Raw genomic sequence first — 18,237 nt, forward strand, 5'->3', positions numbered from 1 at the left:
AAAAAAAAAAAAAAATTTTTTTTTTTTTTGAGATGGAGTCTTGCTCTGTCACTGAGGCTGGAATGTAGTGGCATGATCTTGGCTCACTGCAACTTCTGCCTCCTGGGTTCAAGCAATTCTCCTGCCTCAGCCTTTCAAGTAGCTGGGACTGCAGGTGCCCACCACCTTGCCTGGCTAGTTTTTGTATATTTTAGTAGAGATGAAGTTTCACCACATTGGCCAGGCTGGTTTGGAACTGCTGACTTTAAGTGATCTGCCCACCTTGGCCTCTCAAAGTGCTGGGATTACAGGCATGAGCCACTGTGCCTGGCCAAAAATTTTTAATTTCTAAGTATAATATGCTTTCTTCTAAAAGTAAGCAAAACTCAAAATATAATACATTGCCTCTATGCATGTGCCACAGTATGAATTTTAATGTTCACATTCACTTCAATAGAAATTCATAAAATATTCAGGGCAAAACCAGTGTGGATACAATTGAGTTAAGGAACAGAGAGGTACTGTATCTTATTATTGTTTTAAGAGTGAGTATTAGAATCTCATTTTCAAAATAACCATCACTTGGCACAAATAGATTCAATAAGCATGTGGCTTTGAAATCTATTTTAATCTAGCAATTCCACTTCTTGGAATTTATCTTACAAAAATATTGGAACAAGTGCTCGAGAGTATTTGCGGTAGTATTGTTGGTAGTATCGGAGGTTGGAGGCTGGAGTGGGAGGATCACTTGAGCCTGGGGGGCAGAGATTGCAGTGAGCCAAGATCACGCCATGGCACTCCAGTCTGGGCCACAGAGGCCTCAAAAAATATAATAGATTGTCTTCCATGTTGTCCCAATTTTGTCTCTTGCTGTTGGTTTCATGTTTCCATAACCTTGGTCGCACATCGCCACAATTCCACACGTTGTGTAGAAAAGAGCCAACCCAGCAAAGCAATCTCAAGGGCTTCTCTTTCTCTCCCTTAAACTTGCCCACTTCTCAGAAGAGAAGATGCAGTAATAGTCAAACTTGATTTGATTTTTTTGCAAGTTTTTAGTAGGTAATAGAGTAACCATATACATACAGTGGAACAGTAGTGAAAGTAAAAAGGGAGCACTAGGCTGGGCGCAGTGGCTCACGTGTGTAATCCCAGTACTTTGGGAGGCCGAGGCAGGCAGATCACCTGAGGTTAGGAGTTCGAGACCAGCCTGGCCAATGAAACACCATCTCTACTAAAAATTAGCTGGTTGTGGAGATGGGCACCTGTAGTCCCAGCTACTCGGGAGGCTGAGGCAGGAGAAGTGCTCAAATCCAGGAGATGGAGATTGCAGCGAGCCAAGATCGCGCCACTGCACTCCATCCTGGGTGACAAGAGCAATGAAACATCTCCTCAAAAAAAGAGAGAGCACTAAAAATAAGTTAGTTGGTGTCCAATAGGCCTAACCTGGACTGTCCCTCCTAACCGCACCTTGTGGCCACGCTGGTAAAGGCTGAGAGTTGGATGTGCTCATTCTTTCTCTTTGCTGGGACAGGTGTGTTGGCCGAGCCAGAGGTGATTGGGGACCATCCCTCTGTCTATCCCCCGCCACCTTTCTTACCCACATCTAGAGTTGAGTCTTGAGTTTAGGGAAAGGAAGGGGGGCCAGGTGGGTTGCATGTGAACTTCCTTCTTGCTCCCATTCAGTGAATCAGTGGAGACAGATACTACTTTCACTGCCTCTCCCAGCTTACCATGGAAAAATAACTGCCTGTCTTCTTCCAGCAAACTTTAAAGCGTTAAAACAGGACGCTTCTATAATTTTATTTGGGCATTTCATGTGCATGGGAAATACAGGCTAAACATCCCCAGACAACCAGGCAGAGGCATTTGTAAGGGATCACACAGCAAATTACTGTGCATGGTCCAGAGTGAAGCTGGCTGGGGGCGAAGACACATGCGGTGGTTTAGTTACTAGATAGAAATGATGGGACACCCTAAGACATAGAACTAGTGTCCCCCACATTTGGAGTGAGACTAGTCTCTCATCCGCAGACTTGGTGGTGACCTCAGAGATGGAAAGGAACTTCCCGAAGCAGCTTGCCTCGTGCTCTGGGATCTTCAGCCAGGGCAATGTCTCCAGCACCCTGGAGACTCAGAGGGATTCTCTACTTCATACTCTGAGCTGCAGATGAGCTTTATTCAGATTTGTCAGGAAGTGTGTGGTCATCCAACCCCAAATGTAACTCCCTGGCATCTTGTGGTTACTGTCATCTGTCATCTGTAACCAGTCTGGTCCATTTCATCATCTGTATTTGTGACAATCAACAAACATACACAACCTTCCAGGATATCAGAAGGCGACCAGTGCCCTCTGTTTACCCTCCAGCTGACAGATGTGTCTAACGGGGTGGAAAAATGTCAGAGAAGAGAGAGCTTCTCTTAACGCCTCTCCAAACAATCAGACTGGAAGATTCCAGCACTGCAGAGAGCCTCTTATTCCAGGCTCTTCTTTAACTGGAACATAGGACAGGGTAATTCCTGGTCTGGGATGGAACTGAAAGAGATGGGGATAGGGGCTAATAGGCTGGTTCTAGGTACACACAAAACCCCAAGGTTCAGTCTGCCAATTTATCAGAGAAATCAAGGAAGAGAAAACTCCTCTTGGGACCAAGAGAGAAGCAGAACAGATGCAAGAGTCCCATGAGGCAGATCCACGTGTTCCTTCCCCACACCCTGAAATCTGGCTTCTATTCCTAACCATCTGCTGAAACCATATCTCAGGTTACTAATGGTTCATCCATGGCCAGTTCCCTGTTCTCACGCTTCTTCATCTCACTAATGCTCGTGACACACCTGATCCTTCCTTCTTGAAACCCAAGTCAAGGTGGATGTAAAATGGGTGCAGTGATATATCTGCACCACTTGTCAAAATATTGAAATGCTTCTATTCTGGTGGGTGAATAGGATGTCCCACACTCCCAGGACCACTAACTCTCCCCGCCCCCCCCCCCCCCGCCAAGATCTGGCCATTAAAGGGTTAACAGTAAGGCCATTCTGATTGTTGGGCTCCTGCACACCTTTGTTATAATTCTCTTTTTGTTTTCTGTTTTGTGGTTTTTTGGTGTTTTTTTTTTTTTAAGACAGAGTCTCACTCGGTCGCCCAAGCTGGAGTGCAGTGGCGCGATCTCGGCTCACTGCAACCTCTGCATCCTGGGTTCAAGTGATTCTCCTGCCTCAGCCTCCCAAGTAGCTGAGATTACAGGTGTGCGTCACCACGCCTGGCTAATTTTTCGTTTTTTTTTTTTTTTTTTTAGTAGAGACAGGGTTTCACCATGTTGGTCAGGTTGGTCTCAAACTCCTGACCTCCTGATCCGCCTGCCTCAGCCTCCCAAACTCCTGGGATTATAGGCACGAGCCACTCACTGCCCCCAGCCCCCTCTCCTTCTTCACTGTCTCCCTCCGCTCATCATGCTCAGTTTCGTCGCTCCTTCCCGAACTGGACCTCTGAGTTCTTTGTACAGACCGTTAGCTCATTACCCCTCACTGCCTCTTGAATGTACCACTCTCTCCTTAGTGTATCCAAAAGAGAACATATTTTCATTATATTCCATGGCCTCCTTATTTCCTGGGGTTAGCAAACCTTCAGTCGTCCTTATTTCAGAACACATCAACCTCTAGCCTGCTGCTGGGTCCGCTTCCCCCGGCTCCCACGTGAGTCCCGGGGCTCCCATTCTACCAGGCCATCTTCATGCTGCTCAGGGCCTTGCCTTCTTTACTCCATGTGTTGGCCTCCTCGGGCACATTTTCCCTTCCCAACTCTAGGAATCCAATGGAGTATTTCTTGGCCACCAGACTCTACCACTTTGAAGCAGTCCCTGGCTCCCCTTTCATTGCCCTCCCCTAAATTTCTCCAGTTTATATTCTTAACATTTGCCGCTGTAGTTCAAATGTATTCCTCCCCTCATCTGTTAGCGCTCCTACATAGCTCTGCGATTCATTTTGAATACTGCCTTTCACTCTAGACACCATTCTGTTTTGGTTGTCCTGATTGTCTTTCGAAAAATAGATCTTCATAGATCCCTCTTTTGAGTTTCCTCTGAGTTTTATTAAGGGTGTTTCAGGCATTCCCTGGACCAACCTTGTCTTTCTGTTTTGAACAACTGCAATCTTTTATTGTCATTTGGTTGATAGGGTTTATATCTTTCATCTCTAGCTTTTTTATACCTGTGTATTACCAACAGCACCTCACAGAGGTCTGTCTTTAGCTTGCTGATTAATTGTATTGATTAGTTGTAAATGGATCAATGCTGGCTTAGATTAACTAAATGAAATTACAGACCAGGTGCAGTGGCTCATGCCTGTAAGCCCAGTACTTTGGGAGGCCGAGGCGGGCGGATCATTTGAGGTCAGGAGTTCAAGACCAGCCTGACCAACAAGGTGAAACCCCTGTCTCTACTAAAAATACAAAAAAATTAGCCGGACGTGGTGGCATGTGCCTGTAGTTTCAGCTACTCGGGAGGCTGAGGCAGGAGACTTGCTTGAACCTGGGAGGTGGAGGTTGCAGTGATCTGAGATCGCACCATTGCACTCCAACCTGGGTGACAGAGCGAGACTCTGCCTCAACAACATTAAAAAAATAAAAAACTTATGGGCGAAAGGGGATTTCCCATATCTTGAAACTTAGCTAAATAAAAGTGAACACATTTCCAGGTACTGCACAACTGCAGAAGTAGGTCTCAGGTCAGGCAGAGCAGGCTGCACTGGTCTTAAGGGCGACCTCCGCCTTCCTTTCACAGTTGGCACCATAGCCAGTGCAACTGAGGACTGATAGGTCACTGTGCACCCTGGATTCTGCTGCAGAGGGATGGGGATCAGGTCATCTTCTAGTTCCAAAACCAGCTTTTACAGATTATAACAGCACTTAAATGTTGGAGAGTAGTTTAGAGCTTGCCCACACTTGCAAACAGGTGGCTCTGCAGGTGAGTTGAGGGCATGGTATTGTTACTAATTCATTAAGAATTAATGTATGCTGGCTGGGCGCAGCGGCCCACACCTGTAATCCCAGCACTTCGGGAGGCCAAAGCTGGTGGATCACTTGAGGTCAGGAGTTCGAGACAAGCCAGGCCAACTTGGTGAAACCTCATCTCTACTAAAAATATAAAAATTAGTTGGGCATGGTGGTGCACTCCTGTAGTCCCAGCTACTTGGGAGGCTGAGACAGGAGAATTGCTCGAACCCAGGAGACAGAGGTTGCTGTGAGCCGAGATCATGCCATTGCACTCTAGCGTGGGGGACAAGAGCAAAAGTCTGTCTCAAAAAAACAAACAAAAAAAAGAATTAATATATGCTGGGCATGGTGGTTCACACCTATAGTCGCAGCAATTTGGGAGGCTGAGATGGGACAACTGCATGAGCCCAGGAGTTTGAGTCCAGCCTGGCCAACTAATCGAGACCCTGTTTCTATGTCTCTACAAAAAAACACAAAAAATTAACTAGTTGTGGTGGTGCACGCCTGTGGTCCCAGCTAATTGGGAAGCTGAGGCAGGAGGACTGCTTGAGCCCAGGAGTTTGAGGCTGCAGTGAACTGTGATTGCACCACTGCACTCATCCTGGGTGACAGAGTAAGACCCCATCTCAAAAAAGAAAAAAATAATTAAAAATAAAAATAGGCCAGGTGCAGTGGCTCACACCTGGAATCCCAGCACTTTGGGAGGCCAAGGCAGGCAGATCACTTGAGGCCAGGAGTTCAAGACCAGCCTGGCCAACATGGTGAAACTCCATCTCTACCAAAAGTACAAAAAAAAAAAAAAAAAATTAGCCAGGCGTGGTGGTGCAGGTCTGTAGTCCCAGCCACTCCAGAGGCTGAGGCACAAGAATTGCTTGAACCCTGGAGGCAGAGGTTGCAGTGAGCTGGGATTGCACCACTGCACTCCAACCTCGGTGACAGAGCAAGACTCCAATCTCAAAAAACTAAACTAAAAATAAATAAATATAAATTTAAAATAATAGAGTATTATTACTTATTAGTATTATTTGGCAGGGTTAAGTTCAGAATAATGGGAAACATTTGCTGACCGCTTTTTCTGGGCTGTGCACCATGCCAAATGCTTTACAGGTGCAATCTCATCTAATCCTTACCAGTCTTTTAAAGTAGGTGCTACCATTATCACCATTTTACAGAGGCGAGAACTAATGCTTAGAAAAGTAACTTGATCAAGGTCCCGGAGCTCTCCAAGTTCACTGGAATTTAAACCTGGGTCTGTCTGATTCCAAACCCTAATGATATACCCTTTCTCAAGCTTTTTCTCAGAACCCAGGAGCAGCTGCAGGAGTGGCCTCAGCTCCATTCTCTTGTGCTGGCCCCAAGCAAGGGGATGGGAGATGACGTCTCCCTCTAAGACTGCTGCCTTTTGTCCAAATGTGCTGGCGGGGAGCCAGTCCTGGAAACTCTCTGCTCATGGAAAGAAAGAACAGAAGCCAGCAAAAGCGGGTGGGAAGAGTCTGAGGGGAGGAAAGGAAGAGGAGGACAGGAAGGCAACAGGGAGAAAGGAGGTGGAAAAAGGAGGGTTCTGCGGGTAGCGCAGCTGGAGAGGGAGATGCTGTGCCAGGAAGCAAGCGAACGTGACCTCCGCATGCATTCCATCCCAGTGGGCTGTTCGGTGGTGCAGCATGAGCCTCCAGCCCTGGGAGGCTCAGGCCCTGGGCCTGTCCAGGTGCTCAGAGACCAGGACAGATCACACCAGGTGGTCCTTCCTCCCATTCTCAGGATTACTGTTAAGTGAGGTCAGATCAAAACCACCAGCAGGAAAGCCTTCAGAGGGAAGAGCACCACACAATGGCAGCCTGAGGGCTCTCTCTGGAGGTGGAGGAGCTGGCCAGGCAGGGCCTGGTGTCACAGCATATAGAGTGTGCAAAAGAGGGAAAGGGGGAAGGGAGGAGACTGGGTGCTGGGTACTGTGAATAAAATCAAGTCATAAGAATTTCCGGAGTTTCTACTCTGGAGTGAGGCCTGAAGGCCCGCACCCTGCCCCCAAGGTTCACATGTAGGCGTTAGGCACCTGGATGCTGGAGTCAGACAACCGGAATCATTCAGCATCCAAGCAGCCTTGGGAAAAGCTAACCCCTCCAGGCCTAAATTTCCACATCTGAGAAGGGGAGGCAGTAGTAAGCTTCCCGTGAGCATAAAGCTAAATGACCTGTGTAGAATCTTGCTTAGGGAATGGTAACTGCTCAGTTAGAATCAGCTGTTCAATCATCACTGCAGCTTAATTTGAGGTGTCAAAACATAAATATGTGAAACCTTCAATAAAAAATGTATGAATAACATGTGAAGCCAACCATAGAAGACATAACACAGGGTTATAGACATTCAGTTAGAAAAAACTTTTTCTTCTTTTCTTACAACTTTTTCTCCTTTTTTTTTTTTGAGATGGAGTTTTTCACTCTTGTTACCCAGGCTGGAGTGCAATGGCATGATCTCGGCTCACCACAACCTCCGCCTCCTGGGTTCAGGCAATTCTCCTGCCTCAGCCTCCTGAGTAGCTGGGATTACAGGCACGTGCCACCACGCCCAGCTAATTTTTTGTATTTTTACTAGAGACAGGGTTTCACCATGTTGACCAGGATGGTCTCGATCTCTTGACCTCGTGATCCACCCTCCTCGGCCTCCCAAAGTGCTGGGATTACAGGCGCTAGCCACCACGCCTGGCCCTTCTCCTTTTCTTTTTGTAAGAAAAGAAGAAAAAGCATTCAGTAGGAGCCCATGACTAATATTTTTTGTTTTTGTTTTTGTCGAGGCAGAGTCTCACTCTGCTGCGCCGTCCCCTGAGTCCCCTGGAGTACAGTGGCACAGTCTTGGCTCACTGCTAACTCTGCCTCCCGGGTTCAAGTGATTCTCCTGCTTCAACCTCCAGAATAGCTGGGATTATAGGTGCATGCCACCATGCCCAGCGAGTTTTTTTGTTTTTTTTCTCTTTTTAGTTGGCAAACAGGATGGAAAGTCAACAGATTTTTTCTGTGTGTGTATTTTTAATAGAGATAGAGTTTCACTATGTTGGTGAGGCTGGTCTCGAACTCCTAACCTCAGGTAATCCGCTTGCCTTGGCCTCTCAATCTCAGCCCACTGCAACCTCTGCATCCCAGGCTCGGGGCATTCTCCTGCCTGAACCTGCTGAGTAGCTTGGATTACAGGCACATCCTACCACACCCAGCTGATTTTTGTATTTTTAGAAGAGACGGGGTTCCACAATGTTAGCTAGGCTGGTCTCCAACTCCTGACCTCAGGTGATCCACTTGGTTCAGCCTCTCAAAGTGCTGGGATTACAGCTATATGGCAAATGTGTTTTGTTTGGTTGGGTTTTTTTGAAAATCCCCAGGCTGGGCATGGTGGTACACACCTGTTATTCCAGCTACTTGGGAGGCAGAAGCAGGAAGATCGCTGGACATAAGGTTGAAGCTGTATTCACACCACTGTACTCCAGCCTCGGCAACAGAGACACTGTCTCAAAAAGCAAAAAAAGAAAACCTCAACAACCTAATAATAACAAAGAACATTTCTCCCTTCTAAACACACACACACACACACACAACACAAACTTCACAAATCTCTCTGGGTTTCTGAAGAAGTGGGCTCTTCAACTAAAAGAAAAAAAGAAAGAAAGAAAGAAACACTTTCAAGAACATGTAACTGGCAGATCCAGGTTCTCCTGTGACAGCTTCTCAGTGGAAACCTGAGTCCCCTGAGGCAATGGAAAGGAGGGTGAGGAGGTGAATGAGCCCTAGGCAGGGTAACAGGACCCCTGGGTTCTGCTTCTGCCTCTGCCACCTTGTGGCCAGGTGACAGGGTAGGTGAGCCACAAAACCCCGGGGCCACAGTGTTGTCACATGCAGCCCTGGTGCCCTACCTGTCCCCTCCCTGTGTCAGTGTTCGGGAGCATCTCCTTGCCAGGAGCTTTTCCAGCATCATTATGTATCTTTTTTTTTTCCTTTCCTTTTTGAATTTCCTCACTAGACTGGGACCTCTGGGAAGCACTGTCATTTACAGGCTGGGTTCCCAGTGACACACACTGGGTCACAAGGGGAGAGCTGCTGAGGCCAGGAGGAGGATGTTGGAAGGCTGGGTCAGCCAGTGCAGGCGTCACTCCCAACAGGGTCCTGGGAGAAGGGATTCAGCATTTCCTGAAGGCAGATGACTCCATAAATAGACCAGGGGATGGGAAAAGGATTTGATCATCCCTTTCCTCCTGTCAGATCCGGACTCTGCAGCCCCTCGTAAATGTTTTTCACTCACATAGGCCCTGCCGGGGCGTTAGGAGTGAAAGTGGGGGCATGAGATGGACTTTCTCCTATGGTGTAGATCCAAACAAGAACTGAAGAAGGTGTACATGCCTTTTCTTTATTCATTTACCCACAGAAACTTCTTCCTCGTCCATCTCAGTATAAGGCCAGAGTTTTTTTCAGTGGGGTTTTATTGGAAGGAAGCAAGTGAGGAAGAAAACCGTACGCTTTCTGATGCCGTTGCTTAACGTCAAAGGTTCGGCAGATCTTCCTATTGTGATGCTTTCCGTATGCTCTTCAGGTCTTCAGAAAGGTTAGGTCTCCTGACATCAGCCTTACTAAGACTTCAGGTGTTCCTACACTTTCAGTGTCGTAAGAGTCTCCTCTGAGAGGGAAAGGGACTTTTTTTTTTTTTTTTTGAGACAGTCTTTGTCACCCAAGCTGGAGTACAGTGGCATGATCTTGGCTCACTGCAACCTTCGCCTCCCAGGATCAAGCAGTTCTTCTGCATCAGCCTCCCAAGTAGCTGGGATTACAGGCACCCACCACCACACCCTGCTAATTTTTGTATTTTTAGTAGAAGACAGGGTTTTGCCATTTTGGCCAGGCTGGTGTAGAACTCCTGAGTTTAGGTAATCTGCCCGCTTTGGCCTCCCAAAGTGCTGGGATTACAGGCGTGAGCCACCATGCCTGGCCAGAAAGGGACTTCTTGAGGGCTGCTTTTATGGCCTCCATAATGCAGAGAATGATCAGTTCACTCCCAACTTCCTGGGCCAGGCTGGAGGCAAACCTAACAAGGGCTTTAGTTTCCTTAGCAGCCAAAGTATACTCAGCTCCAGTGTATGATTACAGATCCGTGTTTAAAACAATCAGGGGCCTGGGGTAGTGGCTCACACCTGTAATCCCAGCACTTTGGAAGGCCAAGGTGGGCGGGTGCCTTGAGCCCAGAAGTTCTTTTTTTTTAAATTTGAGATGGGGTTTCACCATGTTGTCCAGGATGGTCTTGATCTCCTGACTTCATGATCCACCCACCTTGGCTTCCCAAAGTGCTGGGATTACAGGCATGAGCCACCAGGCCCAGCAGAGCCCAGAAGTTCTAAACTAGCCTGGGCAACATGGTGAGACACCATCTCCACAAAAAATAAAAAGAAGTATTCAGTGACCTCCTGGAGGGCTGGTGGAGGGTCGGTGGATGGTTGGGGCTCGGATGGGGGTTGAATTGTCTCTCGGACCTGGACATGTTTGCTTCAGTACACTGGTTTCGTAAAATTCTGTGTTCTTTTATATTCATGAGCACTGAAGGCTTCTAATGGCTGGATAGCTCTCATTTCCACTGAGCCTCCAAAAGAGCATTTTAACAGTCTGAGGGGGAGGGGATGTGAAAACTTTGTGAATTTGGATAAAGAGTATATAAATTTTCTGTACTATTCTTGCAACTATTCTGTAAACTTGAAATTATTGCGAAATTATTATTATTTTTTTTAGATGGAGTCTTGCTCTGTCACCCAGGCTGGAGTGCAGTGGCGCAATCATGGCTCACTGCCACCTCTGCTTCCCGGGTTCAAGCAATTCTCCTGCCTCAGCCTCCTGAGTAGCTGAGATTACAGGCATGTACCACCATGCCTGGCTAATTTTTGTACTTTTATTGGAGATGGGGTTTCACCATGTTGGCCAGGTTGGTCTCAGACTCCTGACCTCAAGGAATCTACCCATCTCGGCCTCCCAGAGAACTGGGATTACAGGCATGAGCCACCTCACCCAGCCCAAAATTTCAAAATTTAAAGGTCGGTATGCTTCTGGTATCATCTTGGCAACAGCTTTCAGAAAGTCTACACAAGTTGTGTTCACAGATTCTGCCTTGGTTTCTGTGTTGCTTGACCCCTGCAAAGAAATCCTAAAAATCATCTGGACATCTCCTCCTTACCGAACCAGTGTTGCTTTTCATTCAGTGGTTGGTGCTTCCTTAAATATTAGCCATTCTGAGATTATGCAGATATCTGTGCCTTCCAGCCGTGTACCCCAAAGGAAATCAGCCCAATCTTCAAGCCTAGCTCAGGGGCTGCCATTTCACAAATGGCTTTCAACTTCATCTGTTTTGCTTATCATACTGTGTTTTGTATTAGAGACCTTCATGTGCATCTTATTTCCTGTATGAGAATGGAAACTGTCTGAGGGCAAATTAATCTATTTTACATTTCTCCTGAGTTTCACCCTGTTCCCTGAGAGAAGGAGGCACAACTGTTAGTTTGCAAGAATGAATTACATGACTGGGCCGGGCATGGTGGCTCACGCCTGTAATCCCAACACTTTGGGAGGCAGAGGTGGGTGAATCACCTGGGGTCTGGAGTTTGAGACCCACATGGAAAAACCCCTGTCTCTACTAAAAAATATATATATATACAAAATTAGCTGGGCCAGGTGGCACATGCCTGTAATCCCAGCTACTTGGGAGGCTGAGGCAGAGGTTTCAGTGAGCTGAGATCATGCCCATCATATTCCAACCTGGGGAACAAGAGCGAAACTCTGTCTCAAAAAAAAAAAAAAAAAAAAAAGAATGAATTACATGACTATAACAGGCTCTTTGTCTCTGTGAGTTCCATATCTAAGGATTCAACCAACCCCAGACTGAAAATACTCAGGAAAAAAGAATTCCAGAATGTGTTACGGGGCAGATGTACACAATATAGTTACGCCTAGGGTGTTTGCATTTGTACTGAACATGTACAGACGATTTTCTCTCATCATTATGTCTTAAACAACACAGATAACAACTATTTAAATGGCATTTAAGTTGTATTAAGTTTTTGTGTGTGTGTTTTTTTTAGGCAAGTCTCTGTCACCCAGGCTGGAGTACAGTGGCGTGATCTTGGCTCACTGCACCCTCTGCCCCCCAGGTTCAAGAGATTCTCCTGCCTCAGCCTCCCAAGTAGCTGGGAATACAGGTGCCTGCTAACATGCCTGGCTAATTTTTGTATTTTTGGTAGATATGCAATTTTACCATCTTGACCAGGCTGGTCTTGAACTCCTGACCTCTTTGTGAGCCACCTGCCTTGGCCTCCCAAAGTGCTGGGATTACAGGCATGAGCCACCGTATCCAGCTTGCATTAGGTATTATAAGCAATCTAGAAATTATTCAAAGTATGTAAAAGGGCCAGGCCTGGTGGCGGCTCACATCTGTAATCATAGCACTTTGGGAGGCTGAGGTGGGAGGATTGCTTGAGGCCACGAATTCAAGACCAGTCTGGGCAACATAGCAAGACCCTGTTTTTCCAAATTTTTTAAAAAAATTAGCTGAGCCTAGTGGATCACACCGGTAGTCCCAGCTACTGAGGAGGCTGAGGCTGGAGGATCACTTGAGCCTAGGAGGTTGAAGCTGCAGTGAGCCGTGACGGCATCACTGTACTCCAGCCTGGTGACAGAAGGAGACCTTGTCTCTTAAAAAAATTTTTTTTAAATTAAATATATGGGAGGATGTGCATAGATTATATCCAGATACTATGCCATTTTTATGGGACTTGAGCATCCTTGGATGTTGGTATCTGGGTAGCATCCTGGAACCAGTCCCCCTAGGATACCAAGGGATGACTGTATTTCCCTCTAGCCATGGGTTTCCATATAATCACTCTTTGGACCCATTGAAACATCGGTACTGGGATGTGGTTACTGTAGACCAGGATCTAAATCTTGGTGGTCTCTAAGGGAAAGGAACTAATGAGAATAAAGTATCACTTAGCCTCCCTTCAGGAGAAGTGATGGCAAAGCAAAACAGGAGCAGAGTGATGAACTCAGCTGAGCTGGCTGCCCTGCAGCTGTGGGGCTTGCTGGGCACCGCGGGGCAGACACAGACACCAACAGACAACAGCAGAGGGGGGTTACATTTCCCCTTTTCTCCCCTGTATTTGTAATAGCAATATTAATATGTGCTTATTATAGAAAATTTGGAAATCTGGGGTGGGATTTTTGTTGTTAAAAATATAGATGTTAGAGAATGGCAAAAAAAAAAAAAAAAAATCAAAGTTTCTTACCCAATGGCAACTTCTGTTACTCCTTCATTACATTTACTTCCAGTCATTTTCTTCTGTGTACAGTTTTGAATAGTAATAAATTCCTCCTCCCCCACTCCTTTTAAATATTGTTTCATTCATTTTGGACACAAGCTTTTGGATTCTATTTCTTTTGGCTGACATTACAACATGAACATTTTTTCCATTTAATAATAGTCTTTTTTCTTTTTAGCTTGAGTTTAAAAAAATTTTTTTTCTGAGACGGAGTCTTGTTCTGTCGCTCAGGCTGGAGTGCAGTGGCGCAATCTTGACTCAATGCGACCTCCACCTCCTGGGTTCAAGCAATTCTCCTGCCTCAGCCTCCTGAGTAGCTGGGACTACAGACTCCTGCCACCACACCCACCTGACTCCTAATTTGCTGATCTGTAATACACAAAAGAAACAAAAGGAAGTGTATACATTTTTCTGAATTGAGACTGTTAAACCATATTTTAGCTGTATTAGCATATTTCATAACTTTGTAACTCATGCTTTAATGATTTGTAGCAAACTCATACTAGCCTTTATCAGAGAGGTGACCCTGGCAGTTCTCAAGCATTAACTCTGGAGGACTGACACCACTAAAACTTTCTACACACTGTAATTTAGTGTTCCTATGCAAAATGGCCACGAAATTGCACTTCCTCTGTTTCTACCCTGTAGAAAATGGTCAAAAAAGCATGATCGCAAATACTGTCAAGTCCAAAGTGTGTTTCTATCCTACTAAGGTAGCCAAATGCATCTCTGTATGTTAGAATGTTCTGCAGATGTGAAAAAGCCCTTCCTGGGTTTATGAAAGTGAGAATGATATGCCTCTTTTGCTACCTCTGGCAACCAGCATATCACAGAGTGTGGTCAGACCAGTCTGCAGTCTCAGACTGCCCGAGCCACAGATTCCCAGTGGCTTCATCTGTCAGACAAACTGACAGGTGTCAGTCAGGAAAATACTGATCAAGTTGTTAAAAAAAAAAGTATTATTGTCAGTCACTGAATATTTATAATGACAGAAATTCCTGAAATTGGTGATGATCCTGGTCATCTGGTGATGATCCTTTAGAGTACAAGGGAGCCTTGATATTGAAGGTGGTGGAGGGAAGAATCGGCAGGGCAGAATCTCCAAGCATCAGCATCTGGGTTTAAGGAAAAGGTGCACGCATTTTGTACTGGTAACACCTGCGTCAGATTCCCAAGATGCTCTGAAATATACTGGATTAAAATACAGCCTTACAGGCCAGGCACGGTGGCTCACACTTGTAATCCCAGCATTTCAGGAGGCTGAGGCAGGCAGATCTCCTGAGGTTGGGAGTTCGAGACCAGCCTGGCCAACATGGTGAAACCCCGTCTCACTAGAACTAAAACTACAAAAATTTGTCAGGCATAGTGGCACGCAGCAGGAGTCCCAGGTACTTGGGAGGCTGACGCACGAGAATTGCTTGAACCCAGGTGGCAGAGGTTTCAGTGAGCTGAGGTGGCACCACCACACTCCAGCCTGGGTGACAGACAGAGTGAGACTCTGTCTCAAAAAAAAAATTAATTAATTAATTATTATTATTTTTTTTAAAGACAGGTTTTCACCATGTTGGTCAGGCTGGTCATGAACTCCCAACCTCAGGTGATCCGCCCGCCTTGGCCTCCAAAGTGCTTGGATTACAGGCGTGAGCCATCTCACCCAGCCAAATTAATTAATTTTTTTTAAAAAACTGCCTTACAAAGGAGAATGCAAATTAGTATTTCCGATGCTGACTGACAATGCAAGTGACATGAAAATAAGCCGTGTGATTCAACTCTAGACCAGCAACTCTTTTCTCACAATGCTTGTGAACTCCCTGGGAAACTTAGAAATGTAAATTCCTACATCCTACTCTGGCAGTCTGCTTCGGTTTGGTCTAGGGTGGATCCAGGACTCCTCACTTTGGGTAATTGTCCCTGCTGATTTTTTTTTTTTTTTTTTTGTAGAGATGGGTTATTGCTATGTTGCCTAGGCTGGTCTTGAACTCCTGGGCTCAAGCTATCCTCCTGCTTCAGCCTCCCAAAGTGCTGAGATTACAGGTGTGGGCCACTGTAACCAGCCTATTTTATATTTAAATCACTTCTTGCTTTAAGATTTAAGGAGAGCCCAGGCGCAGTGGCTCACACCTGTAATCCCAGGACTTTGGAGGCCTACGGGGGTGGCGGATCACCTGAGGTCAGGAGTTTGAGACCAGCCTGACCAACATGGAGAAACCCTGTCTCTCCTAAAAATACAAAATTAGCCAGGTGTTGTGGCACATGCCTGTAATCCCAGCTACTTAGGAGGCTGAGGCAGAAGAATCAATTGAACCCAGGATGTAGAGGTTGCGGTGAGCCCAGATTGCACCATTGAACTTCAGCCTAGACAACAAGAGTGAAACTCTATCTCAAAAAAAAAAAATTTAAGGAGAATCAGGTTGTTAAATTTTTTTCCCCTGTGGCTTAAGCATGTCTAGATTTCTTTTTTCCAGCAGTCTCTAAAGCAGTAATATCCAAACTTCTTTTTTTGGGTGACTTTAACAGCAAAGTTTCTATGGACCATGTATCATCTCCCGTGTTGCCACCATAAAAACCCCACCAGACCAGGCACAATGGCTCACACCTGTAATCCTAGCACTTTGGGAGGCTGAGGCGGGGAGGATCACTTGAGCCCAAGAGTGCAAGACTAGCCTGGGAACATGGTGAGACCCTCATCTCTACAAAAACTAAAAAAGCAGTTAGCTGGGCATGGCAGTGCACTCCTGTGGTCCCAGCTACTTGGGAGGCAGAGGTGGGAGAATCACTTGAGCCCAGGAGTTAGAAGCTGCAGTGAGCCGTGATCACACCATGGCACTCCAGCCTGAGTTAGCAATACGCTATCTAAAAAAAAAAAAAACCTATCAGAGTTAATAGAAAAAATGTTACTACTACTGTTGATGAGATCTCAATGGCACTTTTTAAATTGTCTGATATCATAAACACATAATTAATGCTCAGAATAAGATATGAACAGTGTGGCCAGGCACAGTAGCTCACACCGGTAATCCCAGCACTTTGGGATGCTGAGGCAGGCAAATCACCTGAGATTGGGAGTTTGAGACCATCCGGACCAACATGGAGAAACCCCATCTCTACTAAAAATACAAAATTAGCCTGGCATAGTGGCACATGCCTGTAATCCCAGCTACTCAGGAGGCTGAGGCAGGAGAATCACTTGAACCCAGGAGGTGGAGGTTGCAGTGAGCCAAGATCGCACCACTGCACTCCAGCCTGGCCAACAAGAGCGAAACTCTCTGTCTCAAAAAATAAAAATTAAAAAATATGAACAGTGCTCTGTTATCAAAAGCAGCAGTCTGAGAGGCCAGTCCTCAGACCACTAGGCATTGTCTTGCTTTAAGGTCTAGCCCTTAAGGTTGTGCTGGCTTCACCAGGCTGCTGTTTCCGGATTGCCTTTGCAGGATTCCCAAAAATGGCAGCAGAAGAAAGAGAGCAGTGGGCAGGCAGGCCAAGCAGGATTCTAAAGGAGGTGCCAGGTCCCCTGAGGGCTCCTCTCCCCTCAGGCACAGCCCGCTTCTCCTGGTCCTCCTCCAAATGCCACAGGTCCGAAGCTGCTCCTGTGAGAATTGCCCTTGGGACCTGATCTTGCTTACTTCCTCTTCCTGCTTGTGGGAAAACACTTTATATCTGTTTTAAATTCTTGACCCTTTTTCTGAGAGCTATTTGTTGTGTCATTAATGATTTGACATTTTAGAATTCTAAGCCCCTTTAAAAAGCAAAAAATAGTGTGTTCAGAGATAAGGCTGGAAGGAACTGTAAAATTATGTATGTATAAAATCTAGCAGTGTCAGTTTGGAGCAACTAAGTTTTCTGTGGGCTTTTGAGACTGATCAGAAGGATCTCACTATAAGATCTCTTGATCTCTCTATCTCTCAAAATTAAAGGTAATTCAGAGATGTGATTGGGAGTAAGAGCATCTCTCAGCAACAGCTGGCCAAGAGAGTAAATCCCAGTTCCTAACAGGATTAAAAACTCAGGGAGCCCAGTGTGGTGGCTCCCGCCTGTAATTCCAGCAATTTGGGAGGCTGAGGCAGGCGGATCACGAAGTCAGGAGTTAGAGATCAGCCTGGCCAATATGGTGAAACGCATCTCTACTAAAAATACAAAAAAAAAATTAGCCAGGTGTAATCTGTAATCCCAGCTACTCAGGAGGCTGAGGCAGGAGAACTGCTTGAACCTGGTGGGTAGAGTTTTCGGTGAGCTGAGATCACGCCACTGCACTCCAGCCTGGGCAACAGAGCAAGACTCTGTCTAAAAAAAAACTGACTAGTTAAACAAGGCTGAGCACAGTTGCTCATGCCTGTAATCCTAACACTTTGGGAGGCCAAGGTGGGAGGATTGCTTGAGCTCAGGAGTTCAAGACTAGCCTAGGTAATATAGTGAAACTCCATCTCTATTTAAAAAAATTTTTTTAATTAGCCACTCGTGGTGGCGCATGCCTGGTGTCCCAGCTACTCAGGAGGCTGAGGTGGGAGGATTGCATAAACCCAGCAGATTAAAGCTTCAGTGAGCCACCATCGTGCCACTGCACTCCAGCCTGGGTGACAGGGCAAGACCCTGTATCAAAAAAAAAAAAATGTAATTGAAAAAGCCCCACAAAGACACTAGTCAAATGCAGTAGTGAGAAGAAGGGAAGAGTAGAATAAGGAGTTGGATGCGTAACTGACTGTGAACAATCGATTGCGTTAATGCACGGCCTTCAGACCAGTCCCGCCCAGTTTCTTAACTTCTGAACCCTCAGTCAACATCAGCATGTCAGTGCCCAAACAAAACTCCTGAGCCAAGAAGAGATTTTGCAGCATTCCCTTTAGCAAGAAGAACAACAGGGTTAGATTATGAACTGGGTTGATAAGCATAATCTGCTAGAGATGTTAGAATTTTAAAAATATTTTTCTTCAGTTTGTAGGACTTAGTT

General features: G+C 46.0%; 2 protein-coding genes across 8 annotated transcripts in view; one reads left to right on the top strand and one right to left on the bottom strand.

Annotated features, from left to right (window-relative positions):
- The window catches only part of LOC144578246 (uncharacterized), a 34,884-nt gene that overhangs the window by 15,905 nt on the left and 742 nt on the right, over positions 1-18,237 (bottom strand). The gene's annotated exons all lie outside the window — the stretch shown is intronic.
- DENND2A (DENN domain containing 2A) overlaps positions 1-18,237 on the top strand; it is a 111,883-nt gene that overhangs the window by 6,585 nt on the left and 87,061 nt on the right. The gene's annotated exons all lie outside the window — the stretch shown is intronic.

The sequence above is a fragment of the Callithrix jacchus genome, chromosome 11 (genome assembly GCF_049354715.1).
Source record: "Callithrix jacchus isolate 240 chromosome 11, calJac240_pri, whole genome shotgun sequence".
Lineage (NCBI taxonomy): Eukaryota > Metazoa > Chordata > Mammalia > Primates > Cebidae > Callithrix > Callithrix jacchus.